The sequence below is a fragment of the Pogonomyrmex barbatus genome, unplaced genomic scaffold (assembly GCF_055798465.1).
Source record: "Pogonomyrmex barbatus isolate J1 unplaced genomic scaffold, ASM5579846v1 scaffold3, whole genome shotgun sequence".
Lineage (NCBI taxonomy): Eukaryota > Metazoa > Arthropoda > Insecta > Hymenoptera > Formicidae > Pogonomyrmex > Pogonomyrmex barbatus.
In genome coordinates, this window is record NW_028297127.1 from 15551771 (window position 1) to 15574401 (window position 22631).

The window sequence follows — 22631 nt, forward strand, 5'->3', positions numbered from 1 at the left end:
CAATGAACAAATTTTGTTTACTCGGTTTGTTAATACAGTTTTAATTAACAATTCAAGACGAATATGAGTTATATGTGCGATAAATTTAATTTTCCATTCTAAATATCTTTTTTCTCTATTTTTTTCTTAAAAATACTAAAAAATATCTCAAATCTCTTCGTATAAAAAACTCAAACTACAAATATAAAACATATGGAAAATTCTAATCCGATCTTAGTAAATATTAAATTGGTCATATAAAAAATTTACGATTACTTCTTTGGCCGAATTGAATGTAAATAACCATAATGCATAATATTATTTTGATAAATCATTAAAAAAATAATTACGTTATTACGTTACATAATTACGAATTATACGAAACTCGGTCCGATCCATACTGCTATCGATCAGTTCGATTCCAAAAACGATAGACTGAAATATAAGTAGTGCATGGCAAAGGGCGATTTTCAAGGGACGAGCAAGGGTGCATACGCAGATCAAATAATTGATAAACGCGAGCGTATCGTCGGTCTCGCTGCAGGAAACTCAAAGGTTTGCGTTATCGATAATTCACTCGACTTGACCGTCCTCACTTGAACAACGGGTACCACCCTCCGGTCCTGCCTCCTGCGCCCTATTTATATGATTAATGGCTTTATAATGACCATGCAAGCTCGCGATTCCATGCGCAGGACAGAGTAACCCTATCTCGCTGATAGAGCAGCGTTCACGCGAAAGAATACTCGTCGTCTTACCGAAGGGTGCTCGCGAAAGCGCATAATCGTCCTAATAATACCGTTTCTGACCTTATTTTAATGAATACTGCATCATCCCTGCTATGCAACCGCGTTTGAAAAGCGCGTTACCCTCTTCTATTACCTCGTGTTCTTTGCATTGTCACTGAGCTTTGTACCGTATAACTTTTATGTCCGTGTCTTTGCAACAACTATTGTTCTAGAAACAAAGCATTACTAAAAAATTACACGATTGGATCTGCACAAACTTTCCATTATCAAAAACACAAATTAGAAAATGTATACATTTCGTATATGAACTGGTGACATTCGAGAAGGTATCTATCGATCGCTATAAAAATGTCGCGAATGATTGAATCGTATTAAAATATCTGGACTTTGTCGATTTCCAGCGCATTTCCGACAACCAGCGAGGAAAGGATAATCGCGATCGATCGGTGTAAAATTTCTCCGGGGTGTCGGAGTGGCATCGGAATTGCGAGCCGGGTGAAATCGAGCTATCGAATCGGCATCCGTCATGCGAACGCGTCAGACTCTATACGTGTTCTCCCGCCGGTAACTCTAGCCACTCGACGATAATTCTCTGGCTGGCATGCGACCGCCACTCGAACGACACGACATCACACCGCGCGTCGCGCCCATTTTTTCCCATTTTTCAGTCGCTCCCCTCGCGAGGCCAGCGTGTGCACGAACGGAAAGCAGCAGACATGAAGCCCTTTTTAAATGTCCGCGAGCTTGGTGCGCGGCAACAAAATATAAAATTAATCACAGGGCAGCAACACGCTAAGGCACCCGAAGAAAAACCGTATGAGGTCTCCTTACATCGCGCATAACATACGTGTATAAAACATCGAGCTAGAAAATCAAAATGCCGTTTTGGCATACGATATTCGAAAAAGAATGTATAATATAATATGTTTAATCATATCAGTCAAATTAATTAATTTTATTGCCGTTTATTATTAGTTGTTGGTTTTTAAAATACGCTTCGTGTTCTTCTAAAATACCCTATCATGTTCTTGCCCCAAATCCTTCATTCGACACATTTAAACAATTTTTTTTAATTTTCGAAGCTAATAAAAATACGCGTGTACTTTCCAGTTAATACTTACATCATGACAGATACTCTTTGGACGTGAAATATTGCTAAGTTCGACTAAAACACTAGAAACTATAATGTAAAAATCCTCAAGGTTCTTCAACTTTATAGAATTGTTTCAACTATATAGATACGCACACATATAAAACTGTCGGGATATTTGACATATCTTAAAATACAATCAGAATCACTGCAACTACGGTATATAGCCGAGATACATTCGCGTTCTGGTCATCATGGGCGCTCGACGGACACGTAAGTCAATCGCGGCTGGTTTAGCGTGAAAATTACCGAACACATACGACACGTAAGCCAAAACAAAGCGTGCCAAGGTTTAAAACACACTGATCGCGATATACGAGCGACGGGTTCGCCCGTACGCGACGACGCGAGCCTACGTCCGTCCGTCTTTACGAGCCACGTGGCCGAGACGTAGAATCGGCCGCGCCAGGCTGGTGTAAAGGTGACAGACAGACGTGTATAGAGACCGGCATCCTCCACACCACGTAGACATTCTGCAATACGTACGCCGCTAGATAAAGGCATAGCCCGATCGGGCTACGTGGCTTACAAGCACGTGGGAAAAAACGCGTGCGAAACAAGCGTCGACCGGCCGGCAGCCTCTACAGGGACTGCGTGCATAATGCATGCCGGGCGTATGCGCTCCCGTAGTGCGCCGTTCTACCAGCAAAATAACACACATTTGTAGCTAATTTTTCGAACAATCGTCGTCGTCGTCGTCGTCGTCGTCGTCGTCGTCGTTCTCGTCGTTGTCGAAGGGAACGAAGGAGAGAACAGATACGGGAATGCCTCACGACGTTGTCGTCGCGACACGCCCCAGTGCTCCGCAACCTCTGACCCTCGTCTTTCCTCGAGCTCTCGTGCCTGTTCGCCGGAGTGATGCTTGAATGCCGAGCTATATGCTTCACGGTATTGGTAAAAGCGTTCGACGGAAGTTCGCAAATGTAAGATTCTGTTTTCCGAGGAAATAGGTACATAAAATATAATATTGCGCCAAGGTACCACACGTCGATAATTTAACATTTATATCAGAATTCAGGAAAGAATTTCTCTGAAATGTTTGTATGTTGCAGTGTTTTGGACCTTCTCTGCTGTATTTTAATTCTAAAAACAATTATAAAAAAAGAAGCTTTCCTGAGAAAGAATGTAACAAAACTGGAGCAAACAGTTTTCGAGACGATTACGACAGGGTTTAACTTGATGACTTGAACGAACTATTTTTCTCATAGTTTGATTTCGAAGGAATATCCATTAATGGATATTCCTTTGTAACATAAATGACAAGAAATTCCCGGTTGAATGAACGACGTTGGGCCATAAGCTGTAATTTCCTTGACCTGCTTCCTTATTAATATTTCTGCGAGGTTTATACACACACGTAAAAGTCGTGCTAATGTACGCGTCTATGAATTCAAAGCGAACACACTACGTCATAATATTAGACTTAGGATGCTTCTATAGAATCAAATACATTCAAACGAGAAACAAAGAAACAAAGAAAAATAGAAATATAATTCTAGCGCTTAAATTTCTTGTATAACTTGCAATTTCATATTTATGATGTCGTAAAAATTACAACTAATATAAGTCAAGTTATAAAAAAAAATAATAGAAAAAAAGTAAATTTATAACAAGAGTAGAAGTACTATAATTACCTATATATATAAAGATTATTTATTTGTTGACATGTGAATTCTAAATGCAATATAATCAACTATTTTTGAACATAAATTCTGTTATATGTTAGTAAATGTTATATGTATCGATTCATTATTACAATAAAGATAATTTCTAATATTTTAAAAATATCAAGTAAATGCAGATAAAAAGGAGAAGGTAAAAATTGGCGTATATATGATATCTGTATGCGACAATAGACAAGGAAGAATATAAATTCAGCGACACGTATCAATCGCGCTCGAAAGTTAAGTAATTAATGCGACGCGCAGTATGTATTTTTATTATACTCGGGGTCGCGGAGGGGGAGAAGGGGGAGGGGTGAATCGCGAAGGGGCGAAAACCGCGATAAATTGGAGAGCCGCGGAGAGCGTGACGCTTTTTAAAGCCCATGATTTTCTGGCGAAAGCTTGCGTTTCAGGTGGCGCGGAAGGGCGAGCCGGGGCGTGCGCTCCGTTTAGCTGCAACCCGGCAATTACCTGTAGGGCATAATTGTCATCCTTTACGTTTTCCAGAACGGCGTCCCCTTTGCCCAACCTCCCCTCCCCCCCCCTTCCCGCTCCGCTCTGAACGATTGCCCGTATACTTGCCCAGGGCTACCCCGACGGGGGGGCGTCGGGTCACGCGAGGCCGTGCCTGTCGCAGGAGTCCACGCGACGCGGAGAGCCACGCGATGCCGAAACAACACCGACTTACCTTACCTGTATCAGATTTCTAATTACTAATTTACTCCCGACCCGCGGACTCCTGGCTCACCCTCCGCTGTGTTTCGCAGCGGAGACCACTTTCGTGCTCCTTAAAAAGCGAGTCGGCATCGACGTTGCCTCGCGCGAAGTCGATTACAATCGGACTGTATCGCTCTGGGATCTTCGATCGCACGTTTATGTTTCGCGATTAAAGCCGATCAATCTCTACACTGAACCCTTTTTTTCCATTTTCATTCACAAAAATTCACGAATAAACACGGATCATTCATCACGATTCGAATCATGACACAAATTAGAAAATCTGTGCGACTTGTGTGATATCAAAATTGCACCGCGGTGATTATTAATAGATTTGATTAAACGAGCAACTCTTTTTTCTTTTTAATTTCGAAATATAAATTGTAATTATACACGTGAAATATTAAAAAATTCAAATTATATCAAATATATCCAGGGATATAATGAAGAATACAAACGCTTAAATTAATTCATTGTTAATTAGAAATCTTTAATTATAATTATTTTGCACAAACAATGAAAAATATATTAAAATTATATTTATACGTATAATGTTTAATTATTGCTTCGCTAGTTTGTTTATTTATAAAATATATTTTAATACAAGAGGTCGATCGACTTACCACCCGTTGACAGAAAGACACTCGAAACTTGTAAATAACTAATCTGGCTAATGCGATTCGACTGCAATGACGTACTATTTACCTGCAATCAGAAAAAAAGAACACAAATGAAGGAATATCGTCGTAAAAGTACCAATTCCTACATTTCAAGAGCGAAAATTCGTGGACACGACGAAGGAACGCGTCGAGAAGCAGAAGAGGCGAAGGCGGATGTAATCGCGAGAATTAATTATTCCCATGCACGAATGTCATGTGCCTCCCCGTAATTACCCGGCGGGCATAATTTAAGGCGAGCCGAGTTGTTAACAATATCGTTCGCGTTCCGGGGTTCGTCTAGGTGGTGAAGAACCACCCCTCGTCGGTGAAGGGAGGACGACCGTAACGTTTAGTTCTGTCAAAGGACGTGATTCATAACCGCACGGCGACACCGGCAATAGCCGTAACACCGCGGCGGTCCAACGATATATTACCTTTATAAATTAACGCGCGAAACTTTCGCAGTTGATTCGTGGTAATCATTAATTTCACGTATTATCGTAAATATGCAACTCGCGCGATGGCGATAGCGCTGTACAGTGCCGCACTAAAACAAGACGACGCGAGAGTAACGCGTTTTAAACGAGCATCTCCCAGCAGCTTCATTTAAGGTTACAAGCTAATTTACACTCTTAGGTCACGTTCCAACATTTTGTTATACGGCATTACTTTGCATTCGTGCCCTATATACGATTTATCGAGAGAGATTTATCTCTTCCCCGTTATCACTCGCAATCATACGCGATGAAATTTAAGCGATGACCGTGGAATACCCTGACCTGTGCCCGAATAATCTTTTTAATCCCTTTTTCATTACACGCGGGTAAATCTAAGCGGCGTACGTTGTATCTCACGCTTAATCTCAATCCCATAATGCGCTCTGCCACTTCGGTATACCGCATGTTCGCTGCGTATTACCGTCCCGCGTCTCGTAACTCAGCCTCCGCGATCTCTCCCGGCTTTGAGAGAGAGAGCGTACCACCGCGGCACGGTTATAACATTTACTTACTGCCGTTTAACCACTTATCACGTCGGATCTTGGGACCCGCGGCTTTTGCATCGCGCCCAAAGGCAGATTCGTAGAGTATGTAGGGGGAGAGGGATCGACGAGCGCGTGCTACGCCAGAGAAAGGGAAGGAGAGAAGAGAGAGAGAGAGAGAGAGAGAGAGAGAGAGAGCGGAAAGAGACGGGAAGGGAGAAAGATCGGTACAGGGATGAGAGAGGGTGATACTAACGCGCGTATCCATTACGTTAAGCGCGTGGAAACGTTCACGTGAACGTGTGCGAGCTTACGTATTCGTCGTTTATCCGTCCTTCATTCGCCGCCCCTCACGTCGCGGCTGATCGTGATTACGCTCGCATGCTTCAAGGACATATCTGCCGGATATCAACTCGACTACTCGACCTAGCTAAACGCTTACGCCCGACCGTCGTATCCCGTCGAATGCCCGGCCGCCCTCCACTACCGGCAATCTCGCCTTTGCAGCCGCCGGCTGGATATTTACCGATTCCAATTGGTTTCGTGATTGCGCCTAAGTGCTCGGATAGTTGGCGGGCTGCTGAGCTAGACACGGACGGATGGATGGATAGATACGATTCTAAATAACGCTCAGAACGCACAGATTCTGATTACGACGAGCGAGTAATCCCGCGCGCGCGCGATACAAAGATGGTAAATGATGAAGGTCCGCTGCGCCGGTGGGCGAACTGTGAATTCCATTAACGCGGCGATGAAGTAACTCGCATGCTCGTAATGTAAAGTAAAGATGTCTGCGCGGAGTGTCGAAGCGATATCGCAAAACTTTTAATTGATCGACAAATGAGAATTACTGATGGATAGTATACCAATTTTCTACACAACTCGGGAAGCTTTTTGATATGCAACGCCATTAAAACTACATACAAGTGATAATTAATATAATATGATGTATTTTTTGTACTTATCATCTGTTTAAATATATATTAAATTGTATCACGATGCAATCGTATCAAAGCTTCTTGAAATATGTTTAAATATTCATTGAATTTGAATTTAAAAAAGCTTTTATTTGTTTTTTTACATTTTAACAATGAAACAAAAGACATGAAAGCATTATACAATATGATTATTGCCTTCGAATCGTGATAATGATTTTGATAGGTAAATAAGATGTGAAGATAGGAAAAGGTTGCAGGTTAGGCAAATATGCCAAAGGGCCTTTCTGGTTGGCTCTGATGTGGTCTACAGTCTCGGCTTAATAACCCTCGACCTCGTCAAACAAACGCTTCTAACCATCTCGCCTCTGGCATTGAGAATTCTCGGCGATTATGCAAGTTGAAAAAGAATGACGTCAAGAAAAAGAATGTTACAAAATGCTTATAAATGTCAAAAGAAATTATATGTATAATATTCATTAATCACACATAACTCGAATAAATAATTAAAACAATTTGGTTTTAATACAGTTAAGTTAGAAGAAAAAAATTAACTTAAGAAGCTTAAATTTTTTTAAAATTTCTCACTCATCGTTATAGATGTTGATCATAAATTTTACAGATATATATATCTCCATGAATTTCAATTATCATAGATATCTCAAGTCTCATACGTAAGTTGCATGTTCTTCTTCTTATCGTTCAGTTTTCCGTTCAATGAGAAAATATTCCAATTATAAAGTATGAAAATTATACGGGAATTCATACGGGAGGTATTTTGATATCAAAAATTCGAGGGAAGTCAGGAGGAATGAAGTAGCAGATTATATCGTTGCGCTGCGCCCGTGTGTACGATGCAAGAGGAACCATGAAGAGGGGAAGCGCGGCGAGTGGCTCATCGACTGGTACAGACTAGTACCGATATTACCCTGCACCCTGCCTGCACGGCAAGGGAGCATAGGAGCGGGAAAGAGAGAGAAAGAGAGACGGGGAGAGAGCGAGAGAAAAGACGGTCGAGAGAGATAGGAGTATGTAAGCTCATAGGTATCCACTTCCCTTCCGCGATCAATTAATTCCGGACACTAATGCTTTTCTAAAGACACACACCCAACCGGCTCACCACTCGGCCCGGATAACCGACTATTCCGAGAGAGAGCTGTCGGTCGAAACCATCGAATCGCACGTCACGCGATACCTTCACGATCGCAGTGCACTTTCCTCTGCTTCGACTGGCTGCAGCGAAAAGAATATTCAGACGATAAATTAGATAATACTTTTCTCGAACCGAATTTCACGCAGTTTCAGATTTTAAAAATTGGATTCAATTACTCTTTTTGATAATTAATATCTCTCAAAAATGAGTCATGTATTTCAAGAGCGTTAAAGCATATCTGATCTTACTATGTTTTGAATCATATGACCGTTTTCTGACTTTTGAAACGCTTACAAAGTATATGTATACGATAAGTTGTGTTCGGAATATCCCCTGATTGTCGGAAAATCGGTAAGTACTTCCCCGTAATAGGCACCTATCTGCGCGTTACTCCGCGTCTACGAGTACGAGGCTGACTTTCTCCCCGGAGAATTCTAATTGTGAGAGACAGTCCCAGGAAAATACTCGGCGGAAGTTTCCTGCAGCTTCGCTACTCGAGCATATCGCCGGTATTTCAATGTGCCACCAACACCAACGTCCCCACCACCGACAGAGCAACTCTTACCTTTCGGTAACACCTACGCCATTTCCCACCTACCGATCTCAATCCAACAGCGGCTCCCCCCGGACTTCATTCCGAAAGCAAAATTAAGTACCTACAGAGAGATGGTAAATACAGTCATCGTACTCTTCTCTTGAGCTAGGTAAACTTGAGATTGGTCGCGTCCCCCATTTCGATGGGGGACCAGACGCGTGCTTCATGAAATGCTTTCCTTGTCAGATGCAATAAAGATATGTGGTAGAGATTTAATATTTTATTTTAATATTTCAATCGCCGCGAGATCATATTCTTGCGATTAACGACTCTTTAAAGATAACATTAACCAATAACGAGAGAGATCCTAAGTGACCAGAATCAGATCGCATGAAAGGTTTTATATCTATTTGTAGATGCACATTTCGAAAAGCACAAATAAGGAATAATTTAAAAAAATCGCAAAGATAAGAGATACTGAATTTCATCAACGTTTCAAAACTTCTTTCACTTATCCATCTTGTTAGCCGCCTTGGCATAATATTATTCGAGTCTCGCAGATCCCAATATCAACTGATTCGTAATTACATAAATTACAAAACCCGCAGAATTTTTGGATGCACGCGTCAGTCATTAAAGTATAGCGATCTTTGAAAATGAGAAGAAGCGTCAACGGGGCTTTTGAGAAGTTCTCGAGAGTGACGTTGATCCCTCTCCCGTTACCCGTTGCGACTGTCACTCACAATTAGCCGTCCCGAAGGATCTGCCAGCTAGGAAGAGGAGGAGCCCTGGGAAAATAGAGGAGAACAAAATAAAGGGCGGGAAGGTAAGATAGCAGGGGACGTAAGAAAGGAGAGGGGGGGATACTACCGCTTGACGGCGCATCTTACATGACAGTCTTTGTATTAACTATCAGGTAACTTCTTCCTGTCAACCCTTTTGCGCCCCCTCGTTGTTCCTATGCCGAGAGCCTCTTTACTCCGACCATTCAGAACCGGATGAGGAAAGAGAGCAAGAAAGGCTGGAAGAGAATAACGAGATGAAAGAAGAAGAGGGACGAGGAAAGGTAGAAGCGAATTAGCACTGTCAAGGCAAGTGCTAATCCCGTGAAACACCTCCAAATGTAACGGGAATATCGCAGTGCCTCTTATTCGCGTAGAAAATAATGGAATCTCTATTCCTTAACTATTTCGATGGCTGTGCAACCGAATTATCTACGAAGTCGTCGTAATGACGAAGCCGTTATAATTATACAAAGATAAAGTCACCGAACGCTCCAGCGTAATACGAATAAATTGTAATCCATTTTCAAGAATATTCCTGTACTTGTGACGTATTCGTGAAAGAATATCGATCATCGGTTTTTGCACGCACATGATGTGAAATTACAAACTTGCGGCACATTGCGGCTCTCACGTTTCATACTTTTCGACACGTTCGACACTCACACACGTAGCGACGCTATCTGAGGAGAGCATGAACGCGCCCAGACGAAGGCGCCATGCCGTAGGCAGGGACAGCTCATTAATATTTAGACGTATTTTGAGCGGCGAGCCACTACCACACCGCTAACGCCAGCCGCCATCGTCGTCGCCTTTATACATAATTATTCGCGCGAGATTGGCGAGCGCTGGGCGAGCCTCGTTGCCTTGAAATTCCCCATTGGAAAATTTCCAGTCGCTTTTTGAATTAATTATTGCATATAAAATATGGTAAAATCAGACTCATAAAGTATAATTCAAAGTTTCTGCATATCGGCATATCGGAATTATTTCGTAGTCTACAAATTTTTTCAAAAAATGTAAACCAAATACGGTTTTTCCATAAAAAGAATTAAAGCGTGAATGCACGAGAAAATTATGCTCCTCCGTCGTTACTAGAGTTAAATAGGAAACGAATAAAGATTGGCGAAAATAGCTTCGAAGTCGCCCTGTAGACGACCGAAAGCGTAATTTCGAATGATCAGGGCGTATTCATTTGCTTGCCGTTAATTAAGCTTCGCCTACAGCGACTACGAGCGTTCCGATAGACGAGAAAGTAGTTTCCGAGAAACGACTATTTTTGCCACAAGTGCCGTAAAGTTCTCTCGAATATCGTATTTATATTGCGACTCTCATTCCCTACGGATAAATATTGATTCTATCTCTATCTCTATCTCTAACTTTGCGCTACCGCGATATCGTTGCAGTCTCTATAGACTCTGACCTGGTAATTCTATCCTTTGAAACGGTTACGTTTCCCGAATAAAGTCAACAACTCACACTGTTTAAAAAATAATGTAATATACAGTTCTACATCGTCAAATAAAATTTATAAATGTCTAAAATTTTTTAGTTTAACTATATTGTGCAATTTTATTAAAAAATTTGAGATGCGAGCACCAATTTAGACAGAGGGAAAAAGGTAGTAGCGGAGGTCTCCTTTGCCAGACTCCTAATCGATTGCCGCGAGTTTTAAACTTTACGCCATCCCCTCCGACCGCTCTCTTCCGTTCAGCTTGCAAAGACGACGACGGCAGGTCAACGTAGAGAGAAGCGAAAGAGAAGCGATGCAAAACGCGAAAAGACGGTAAGCCAGAAGCAAGAGACGAAAGAGAGAGAGAGAGAAAGAGAGAGAGAGAGACAGAGAGAGAAAGAGAGAGCAAGAAAGCGAAAGAGAAAGAGGAAGATGGCGAAGTCTGTAAATTTTCTTACATTTTATGAGCCATCAGAATTTCATAACCTCGAGCCAGTCCGCGTGGTACTTTGCACAAGAAAAGTTTTCGCGCTCGCTCCGTTCTCCTTTTCCCCCCGTCTTTCTCGCCCCCGTAGCCTTCTCGCAGCACTTTCGAGAAAGGGCAAAGATGGCTCGAGGAAAAAGAAGGACGGAAAGCTCGGTGTGTGCAACGGATCATTGCAAGGTAACGTACAGACGACGCCTGGCTCTCGCGTTAACCCCCTCTGATTCCCCAATCCGCTTTGCGTACATTAAATGTACGATATATTGGGCGAAAAGACGCCTTAGATAGTAATATCGTTTAAGATGATGGATAGGCAAGAAGCGCGCTTCGAGATACTCGCGATTTTCCACCCATCCCGCTTTATATGTTACACGAACATTCAGGAAATTAGAATAAAAGGAAAAGAAAAGGATATTAATTACAAGTAACATTTTCGTGTGTCCTCATTCATCAAACACTGTTCCCCCTCATTGTCATTAGCAATTTTTAAAAAGCGTTTTTTTTTTTATACAAAATATGCATGCCGAATAAAATTTAAATATGTTTCTTTATTAAGGATTAATTGCGACTCGCGTGTACTACTTTTTTTAAAGGAGATAAATTTTCGGATTGGATTGTCGTCTTTATAAAGAAATGAGTCAATGATTCAATTTACCTCATGTATGTATGAGTGCGTGTATGCGTGCGTGTACATGTGCGTGTGTTGTGTGGTTTCATTTGGTCGAACAGAGACTACGGATTGTTATTCTTATACCGACCCCCAAAACACCGTAATCCCTTCGCGTTCCCGTTTAACCAAATACCTGGTACACGAACAAAAGCTCGTGGAAATGCCGCGTTGACGTGCTTGCGTGCATCGCGGTCGCACCTTCGCGTGACTTCGCGCTTAAATAGCTTGACGTGCTTGACGCGAGCCTGCCGATCGCCGACTCGTTAATTCGCGACTCGTTCTTGGAGAACGCGTCTTACGAATCGGCATTTGCACTCACGCTCGCCTATATACCACCATTCAAAAAAAAAAATCACTTAAAAAATTTCAAAAATAATGATAACCATCATTCGTAAAACTCAATAAATATAAAAACAAAGAAAATAGATATAATAGCAGAAGAATAAATTGATGATTATTTTCTTAACTATTTTCTTAATAACTTGAATCTACAACAACGGGGAGTGAATTCAGCTGTAGCCAAATGTTAAATGAAAAAGTTGCTCGCTAGTTCACTTCCGCTTGTTTCAACTTACTCCCGTGACCCTCATGGTCATCAGAAAGTACTTATTCTCATATGCTAACACTATATACTTTCTCTGGAAACTTCAACTTTAGTCATTAAACCTATTTTCTCTGCAGTTCCATTAACTTCGTCATTATGATACTTGGCGTTATATTTTAATTTACATATCAAAATTTTCGTAAGTAACATTGAAGTACGTTCAAGGTATAATTTAGTCACGTTTATTGGTCGAAGAAAATCCGCGAATGTATCGTCGCAACAGTTAAACTACGGGGATTTCGATCTCTTTTTTTTTTCTCTCGAAAATTACTTCGCGGGGCATACTGCAAGTGGGCGGTTCTCGCCAACGTAGAAACGGTGAGAATAGAATAAAGGTTGTCCTTGCGAGAGGCGACGAAAAGAGAAATAGAGAGAGAGAGAGAGAGAGAGAGAGAGAGAGAGAGAGAGGGTGAGGGAGAGGAAGAGAGGAAAGGAGAGAGGGAGGGAAAGAGAAAGAGACAGAGTGGCGAGTAGAAAAGCCCAGAGTCGTGTCGGCCATGTTGTCAGCAAAGTTTCGTCCTCCCTCTTAAATATAAATGTATACGTGCGAGCCGGCACGATAAAGCGTCTCCTCTGGTAAGTTCTGCGTAGCTATAGTCTACATTGTCTCGTGAAAACGTACACACGCGCTTGTCTGTCGTGATCCATAAAGAGCCATTAAGAACCGACACTAGAATGCTACATAAAGAGAATTTCGATGAACATTTCACGAATATAACCCGAATAACTCGCACAATTGCGAATGACTATTTCTGAATCATTTACTGATCGTCGTATTGTAAAAAATTAACTTTGATTAAAAATTCTCATTAATATTTTACATCTTGTAGAATTTCGTGACATGCACATCTTGCCTGTCTTGCTTTCTCGTATCGCGTCTATTACATCTCAATAAAAAACTAAAAATCTCATTGGTTTCTCGTATAAAAATTTAAAACGTTTAACATAATTCAAAAAAATATTACTGTTTTTACTATGCAATTTATAATTAATGAATTTCCCCTCTCGGCTCGAAACATGGCAAACGTATATCTAACGAGGTCTTCGGCTCTCTTTATTACGATACTGTTTTGCCCAATCGGCACCGAGAACACGCGCCACGAAATAATTGCAGTCATTCCGAACCATTCGCTATATTGGCCAAGATAATCTCATCGCCCTACTCCCACGTCCTATCCATTTTGTCCTCCTACGTGATATGTAACTAACATTGACAGAAATATCCTGCCAAATCCAAAAGCATGATTGGACATCAATACGAAGAGGTATGCACATGTCATGTTATATTTTCATTCAACTTTTCATTTATATATCATATATTTTTATTGTTATTAACAAAAATGATATAATATCTTCTTTGAACATGTAATTTTATTATTGCAAAAATATCTAAATAAATATTTAAAATTATAAATTTGGCATTAATCAAGAAAATATATTAATTTAGATTAAACAATAGTTTTTTAAGGCATATTATCTAATTCAACTTCATATTTAAGTCCAATATTAACAATTACACTATTTGTTATATTTTTGTTATGATAAAAAATATTAATAGCATTAAATATCTCTTGGTAATAATGTACAAAGTACTTTTATATAAAAAATAAAATATTACATCACTAAATACAAATGTGTCAAGATAAACAAATAACATCTGAAGTCTACTTAATTTAGAATATTATCAGGAAACATTATTAGTAACAAAAATGAGCGAAAAGATGTTCTAGTCTCAATTATATCAAGAAAAAAACCAACGGCAATATTTTAACGAAACAAATCGAATGCAATGGTTCAGAAAAGATCGAATCACTCGCGTTTCGGTCGAGCAATCCATGCACATGTATCTGCTTCCCTTCTCGGTTTATGGCCCTACGCGATTACTCTCTTTCTACCAACAGACAGGTGTTTATCCGACCGTACGCGCAAACACTATTTCCACCCTTCGTAACCAAGCACCTCCGAATTGATTTCAACTCAGTGAAAAGAAACGTTTCACGTATCTTGATGACTCGAATCAAACGATTGAATAAATTTTATTATGTCAATTCTTTTATTTTCATATTTTATTCACATTTTATTTATATATAAAAATGATGCGCTAACAAGACAATGCGAATTTAATTTTAATATTATTTTTATCCCGAAATATATTAATTAATTATAAAATACACATTTTTTGTCACCTTATAGATCAAAATCTGTGATAAATATACCAAAGCATGACAATCTGTTACAATTGTAAACTCAAAATCATACAAATATATGGAATCTTTCTATTAATGAATTTTCAGTATCATTTTAATTGTTTATAGAATGAAAAGAAGAGCTAATGCTAAAAATTTTTATTATTAAAAAAATATACACATACATATATATATATATATATATATATATATTTATTACTTTATAACATACGGTAAATTGTTATAAACAAATGTATTTGTAATAACAACAAATACATTGAACAAATACATTAAACCAGAAGAAGTTGTTGAAATCTCTCCGTTCTAGACAAATATTAATACGACGAAACGATTTAACCCATAATATAAGTTATCAAATTAAGGGAAAGAAAGAGACAATTACAATCACGAAAACTTGATCAGAATCCGTCGAAAGTATCCGATAAGCTTACTTACTGCGACGATTTCGGGGTACCAGGGAGTTATCGTTTCTTCCGAACCGAAACGGAGATGCTTAATCACACCGCCTCGGAGATCGCGGCCTGATGAGAGGGTGAGAGCAGCCGTTCCCAGCCCCGGCGAACATTGCGTGAATGCGTGAGTTCGTGCGTGCGTTCGTGCGTGCGTGGAGGGCTTTAGGATCGCGTACGCGCGGAAATCGTCGTGGAGATCCTCTCGGCCGTGGATATCCTCACCGTCGGTGGTACGTAACGATCCCCGCTCATGCCGTGAGAATCTCTCGCGGGCACTTGTCTTGGGCAGCCGCCAGGAGGAGCCGCGGGGGTTCCGGAGGAGGCTAGGTTACGTGGGAGGAAGTGAAGGTGGAGTAGGAATCCCGGCGCGGGGGAAGAGGTGGATGGTGGTGGTCCTGCTCGGAGGTAGCGCTGGTTCCGGCGCATTCCGAGGACCAGGAGGGTTGCGGAGGGCCGCAGGAGGTAACGCGCGGGAGAGGGCGGAGGTGTTCTGCCCCACCCGTAGTCGGCTCTGATTGGACTACCCCCGCCTAGTCACCCCCGGCCATCCCTCTCGTTCTCTTCTACCTCTTCCTCCTCCTCCTCCTCGTCCTTCTTCTTCATCATCCTCCTCGTCGTCATCATCCTCCTCCTGTTCCTCTTCCACCTCTTACGCCTCACGCTCCTTCTCTTGATCCGCCATCCTCCACCTCCTCCTCCACCTCCTCCACCATCTCCTCTTCCTCCTCCTCCTCCGTCACCGCCACCTCACGGCTACCTTCTCTTCCGCCTTCTCCGCCTCGCCACTTCTTCTTCTTCTCGTTCGCACTACCTCACCTCGCCTGGTCCGTCGTGGAGCGTAAGAACGCCCGCCTCTTTTTCGATGCACCGGAAAACAGGTGCGGAAGCACGACGTGGGGATTCCGAGATTCCTACTGGCTCCGGGAGCCGTCGGTGACTCCGATCTCCAGGCTTTATTCCCAGGCTCACTAGTCCCACCCGCTCCCCCCCCCGCCTCCTCCTCCCCCCTTTCCATACATAGAGACTCCCTTCATCCCCCTTGACCACGTTGAATTTTGAAAATTCTGCAAGAGTGCCGAGGTCCATGCTCGATGTGGCATTTAACTGTTTTCGCTTCCCTCTCGTTTCGAATGTACAGCAGCTTTAATAACGCAAACCCCCTCACAAGATGCCCGATTCTCGCGAGATGTCATTGAACCTACGCTATTTTCTACATCTTATCTCGCGGGACTGACGAGAGAAGAAAGCACCAAGAATATATAACGAGCATCATCGAACGGAAAAGTCTCTGAATCTTTGATACTAAAACAATTTAATTAAGAAGAGTTATATTTATAAATACAATGTATTCAGATACACACAGATATATGAAAAAGAAAAGTTAGATGTGTATGTCACAATAATTTGGCGATGAAATGTGATTTCCATAAACTTCCTAAACGATAGACATCTCAAACGATAACTCTGTATCAAATATTTCTCAGTTCAAAGTGCATTGATCTCATAAGTTGTTCTCACAGAAATCGAATGTAAATTAGAATCGAAATATAGTCAAGTAACTAAAATAGCATAAATGAACGTGTGATAACAATAAAAGAAATATGAAAAGACTAAGATGTTTAAACATTTTAATTAAAAGTTAATAGTAATTTTTCGACAACGTTATATTTTTTATTTATTCATTCTGAAAACTAATATCTAGGAAGTAGCATTTCAATAATGTCTTAAGATTTTACTTAGTAAATCACTTAAAGAGAGAGTTATGTTTTAAAATCTGGATATTTAAAAATGGAATTCATTAATGTGCATCGACCTTCGATTACTTCCATTCAAATCGATTGCAATTGAGTGATGTCAAACAGATTCGAGATAATGTCTTTGCTTATAAATGCTATTCAAAATTAAAGACAGACACGTTTGTTCAATAAATGAAACCGCATTTACAAAGATAATCGTAAAGATTTAGCGAACGGTGTAGAGGTGAAGGAGGAGGAGAAGGAGGATAAGGGAGCAAGACAAGAATGCCCTAAGGCGACGGCATTTCGATAATTGGAAACCAATGAGGCGGTAGGAGGATTTTCGGGGTAAAAATCAACCCTTCTACCCTTCATTCGGGCCCTAATGAAGCGAGCCTTCGGCGTTGCCTGCCGACGTGCATGCCTCCGCGTCGTATTAATTGCCTGCCCCCTCCGCATCTCGCGTCCCTCATCGCCATTGTCGTCCCGCCGCCTCTCCGGGGCCCCATCTAACCCTTTCCATCGTCTTCTTGCACCGTCTCGCAGTTATCCGCGATAGCGCATTCTTCGACAAATTGGATCACGCTATCGTGCAAGCACCCACGACGGTTATATCGTCGAGAACTCGCTAGCATAACCGAAAAGAGATCGTCGAAGAGACTAGATTATGTATCACTCACGGTGTGATATAATCATTAATCACTTTCAACATTTTAAAATAACTTACAATGATACAATTTGTATAAATAAAGGAACCTATTATAATACAATTTACAGCCGAAAGTCAAAGCGATATTTTAATGTTATATTTCTAAACACTTGAACAAGTAACGTGAGGAACTTTAAAAAATCAATTAAATTTATTGATGTTATTATTTCTCAAGGCGAACGGACATTCATAATATTAAGTTCAAGCTTGATAAAATAAAATAAATAATTATCTTTCAAAGCTATGTACTTTTTTTGTTGTAATAAAATTGAATTCACAAAGTTACTTTATGACATTAGCAAATCAATTGTTAACGTGCTTTAAAAGTGACAATGTGGTACAAAAAATTTATCTTTGAAATATTTACAGTGATGCAATTGATATCGTATATTCTCGTTGCACATTTAATATTTCCATCTCATGACATCTCCATTTGCATCAGTAACATGATAATACCAATAAACTGACCGGTTATTCGTTGATATAACGGTCACAATGCTATAAAAAATACGTGATGGACAATGTCCACCATCGAACGAGTGGCCGATGTCCGCGATTCGTATAAAAGTTTGCATCGATTTGCATCTCGATGGAGCGTTCCTCTCTTTATTGTTTCACCGCGGATGATTGAGCGTACGGCGTTGAAGCGCCATGCCGGCGGCACTGGGGGGGGAGGGGGGTTATCGTTCCCGCATTCGCGATAAAAAGCTGCTGCGACGTGAATTACTCTCCGCTGGGGTCGATGTAACATATCGCTCGAAATTACTTATCGTCATTACGTCGATCCTGTAAATGGCTGAATGCCTTACGGTCGTCGTCATAAAGAGTGAAGTAAACAGAAAGTTAAAATAATCGACCGCATAAGTCGCGGGAAAATTACCGCTCGGAATATGTGTATAATTAATTATTCATTAATTAAGCCATCGTCTCTACGTGGTTTAGCTTGCTGACGTTAAGCAATTAATCACGTCCGTGACACGTTGCTTATGATAAATGTCATACGCGCGAACATTGCAACGTTACACGCCAACCTACGTTACCTCGTATAAATGTAAAATAGAAAAGTAAAACATGTTGAATGTTGAATGTCAGTTAAATAGCTACTCATTTTCTTCGGTTAATTATGTAGGAAATTGAATTGCTGACAATGAGTTTATAATTGCCAAGCTCAGGCTTGATCTTCTTATTTTTCTCAACAAATTCAGGTACATTAAAAGAAAAATTTATGACATATCACAATATAAAGTAATCAATAGTGCAGAACTCAAAACGTTTCCAATCGGTAAAAGTTGAAGGCGTCACCCCTTCACGAGTGGCTTTAAGGTTGTGCGAGGTTAGGGCAATTTTCGACGTAATTCCGTTAGGGGGGCTTCAAATCGATATAATCAACGAACTCAGGGTAGCTTTAACTACCAGTGGCCACGCCGCACTACGACTCTTCCGCCCAAATTCTAAATCCTGCTTTAGAATCTTTTTCCAGTCGGTTCTAGATGAATGCAGAATATAGGATGCAGGATGAATCTTCCAATATCCGACGACTTTGCCATCATGATAAGCAAACGAATCATTTTGCAATGCACAGTAAGATTTTATTTTTAAATAAAATGTGAAATTTCACAAAATATTAAAATGGCAAATCAAACTGTTATTTATTAATATAAGAAAAAATAACTCACTTCAACCTAGAAAAGTTAAAAGATATGTAAATGTTGATAAAATTGCAATATCAAAACAATTGTCAAATAGAAAAAAATAAATCTGAGTTAACAATTTTTTGTAGATTCTTCACCGGTAATTACTTACTCGCAAAGTAACTTCATTACTTCATTAATAAAACAACAATGTTCAAAGATATAACACTTAAAAATCATCGCGATAAACAATGTATTTATATACAGCGATGCGTAACACTTAAAATATTTCTACATATGCAGACAATCATAAATACCTACACAATACGATCCATCGTTAGATCCCGACACAGCGTCTGAAGAATCTCACCCCTTCTTTCCCTTGCAAGTTCATCGCGATCACTGTACTGTCAACTATCCGCAGTAACACTCGACGAGAAGATACTGTCACGTCCTGGACCACGCAGGAACGAGTATTGTTACTGCCTCGAGATTGTTCAGTCGGAGACGATAGCGCAACCCTTGGCGACCGGATGGAAAAATGATGAAATCGCGATCGACTGTTTATCGGCTTCAAGACACGACGAAGACGAGCGTCTCCGGACGCGAGATGTGGCACACCCCGAGACCTAGACACTACTGAACCAGCCCCATGGCAAACCTTGTTAACGGCAGTCGACAACCAAGTTTAAACTTCGGGTAACAATTCCCCTACCAACTCACTCATTCTCTCTCTCCTCTCGTGTTCTCTCCCCCTTCCCGTTTGGCACCCAATCTCTCTCCCTTCTCTCTCTATCTCTCTTCCCCCCCCTCTCTCTCTCTCTCTCTCTCTCTCTTTCTCTCTCTCTTTTGTTTACTACGAGAGAGGATGACACTCTTTAAGAATTCTTAAAACCTAATTTAATCGTCAAAACTGATCACTTTTTGTCGTCACATTGATGAACTACTCGCTTCAACAAATATTTTTCTTCGATGTTGCTTGACTATCTTATCTAGCGCACAGCATCAAACATTTCAAATCTTGATAACAACATCAAATATCTTTACATCTGGACAACGTCCTACAAGATAATTTGAACATAACTTCTTTTTCTCACTTCTATTACACAATATTATATACAGATAATACAAATAGTAAATGCTATTAAAGAATTTTTTATATTATACAATAATAATTAATCTAAATATATAATTTAGATATCTAAATATATAATTTAGATAACATTTTAAATTAAAGTTAGAAATAAGCTATATTTTATATTCATTCAATATTTAATGTTACGAAAAATCCACATTCTTTATCTAATAAGTAAACAGAGAACTTATCTATCAATTATGATTTTGTAAGAGAACGCTGTAGGTATCACAAAGATATCTGGTATCACGTGGAGAACAAAAACTATCAGATTACTCCTTATAGCTTGGTATGAATGTTGAATAAAAGTTTTCCAAAAATTGCACCGATTTTACTGTATCGGCTAAACTCTGCACTTGTTGGTACCTCGGCCTTCATTGACTGCATTGTCGCGAAGACGCCGGGGGCGAGCGAACTGTCGTTAACCCCGAATCCCGGTGATCCCTCGCGGCCGAAATAGAGAGTGAGAGGGAGGGCGCGAACGGAGGGTACCAAGTTCACCGCAACCTTCCGTAAGCGGCGTGTCGGCGTGAAACTCGGTAGCCGCGTAACAAGAAAGAAGTAACTATCGTTGAAGCGGACTAGTTTGTTCAATGGCACGGGAGGGGGGTGCAAGGGGGGATGAGGGAGATCGCAGGAAGGTGGGCCGAAGTTCCTTGCAAGAACAAGAACAAAGTTCCCGACCGAGACCCCCTCCGCCGTCGCCCTCGATCCTCTTTCACCCTCCCCCAGTGAGGTGTATACCCCCGCAGATGCGCGCACAACCAGTTCACCTTGGAAACTTTGACGAAAACCAAATTCCAAGTGCACGCCCGCACACCCCCTCGAGCCTACTTGTAAATTTGCCGCCGCGACCGCTAAATCCCGCCGTCTTTCGTGGACTGCATCGGCGAAGCAACGCGACAATAAAAAGGGAAAGAAGAAAAATAAGGGTTTGCATCCGTAACCCCGTGTATGATCAACTAGAAGATTCTTCAATAACAGCAAAACGCATGTGAAATTACATTAAGAGATACAGTGAAAAAGTTAAAAAAATATTTCATAATGCTACCTTTGTGTCGTCAATTCATGTCATATCAACTCGACTATAATGTATGTATGTTAGAAACTAATATACATGTATATTAAAAATGGAATTATTATATCTCTGTGTTACAAATATCGCGTAAAAATATAGTTATGATACATTATAAAAATTCAATCTTCGTATTAATAAAATATTGAAAAGATGTTTACATTTTAAAAAAATTTCGCGTATTTTATCACACTTTTTTTTTTTCACACACCCGCGCACACACAGATAATAATTTTTTATCCTGCTATCAACTTGTCAAGTGTTTACGAAAGCATAAAAGCTTTTCAGAGATTTGCAACAGCATTTCTTCGAAAATATACTCTGTGAATTCGAGAGTTCGGCGAAAAATCGCGAAAGATCCATGATCACACGTAGAATTCGAGAAAATCTTCTTTTAATTCTTAATTCTTGGTACTTACTTTAGCGTTGATGAGCAGATGAGATTTTCTCCACGTCAATCGACGATTGTGGCGGTATCGGGAACTGGCTGGATTGGAACCGCAAGAGATTCCATCTTTCGTACGAGTCCGGGGCACCGTTTGATCCCTTCTCTGTTTACCGCGATGCCGGAAGACGCGTCTAGGAAGCTCAAAAGAGAAGACGTAGACCCGTGATCGACGTTAGGCAGCCCTACGAGGCCCGTCCGAACCGTCCGCGCCGCGACGTCGACGAAGAGCCCCGATTTTCCACGAGCAACCCCGAGAGGTCGTACAACACCACCGTCAAGAGGAGGACAGCAGTGGAAGAGGAAGAGGACGAGGAGAAGGAGAAGGAGGAGGAGGAGGAGAAGGAGGAGGAGGAGGAGGAAGAGGAGGAGGAGGAGGAGGAGGAGGAGAAGGAGGAGAAGAAGGAGGAGGAAGCAGAAAGAGGGATAGGTGGAAGGAGCCAGAGGAGGATTTCAACCTGGTATTGGTGAGGAGGCGACCGCCGACGTTGAACAGTGCCGATACGCGGTTGTGTGCGCGTTTGCGAGGAGTTAGATTAGAGAGGAGGAGAGAAGCGAGTGAGAAGAGAGAGAGAGAGAGAGAGAGAGGGGAGAGAAAGCGAGAATACGAGAGGGAGAAAGAAAGGGAGAGATGAGGTTGGATATGCGACGTTGAACGTGCATCAGTGTTGGTGAGAGTAAAACTTTTCTTGCTTGTGTTCGTACGCACGCATCGACTCGTCTCTGAG

General features: G+C 41.0%; 1 protein-coding gene and 1 pseudogene across 6 annotated transcripts in view; one reads left to right on the top strand and one right to left on the bottom strand.

The window, feature by feature from the left end:
* LOC105427986 (uncharacterized) overlaps positions 1-22631 on the bottom strand; it is a 278359-nt gene that overhangs the window by 153003 nt on the left and 102725 nt on the right. The window lies entirely within an intron of this gene.
* LOC105427985 (uncharacterized) overlaps positions 22428-22631 on the top strand; it is a 4269-nt pseudogene continuing 4065 nt past the window's right edge. The window contains exon 1 of the transcript XR_016139906.1: positions 22428-22574. The product of XR_016139906.1 is annotated as an uncharacterized LOC105427985 (transcript). The remainder of the gene's footprint in view (positions 22575-22631) is intronic.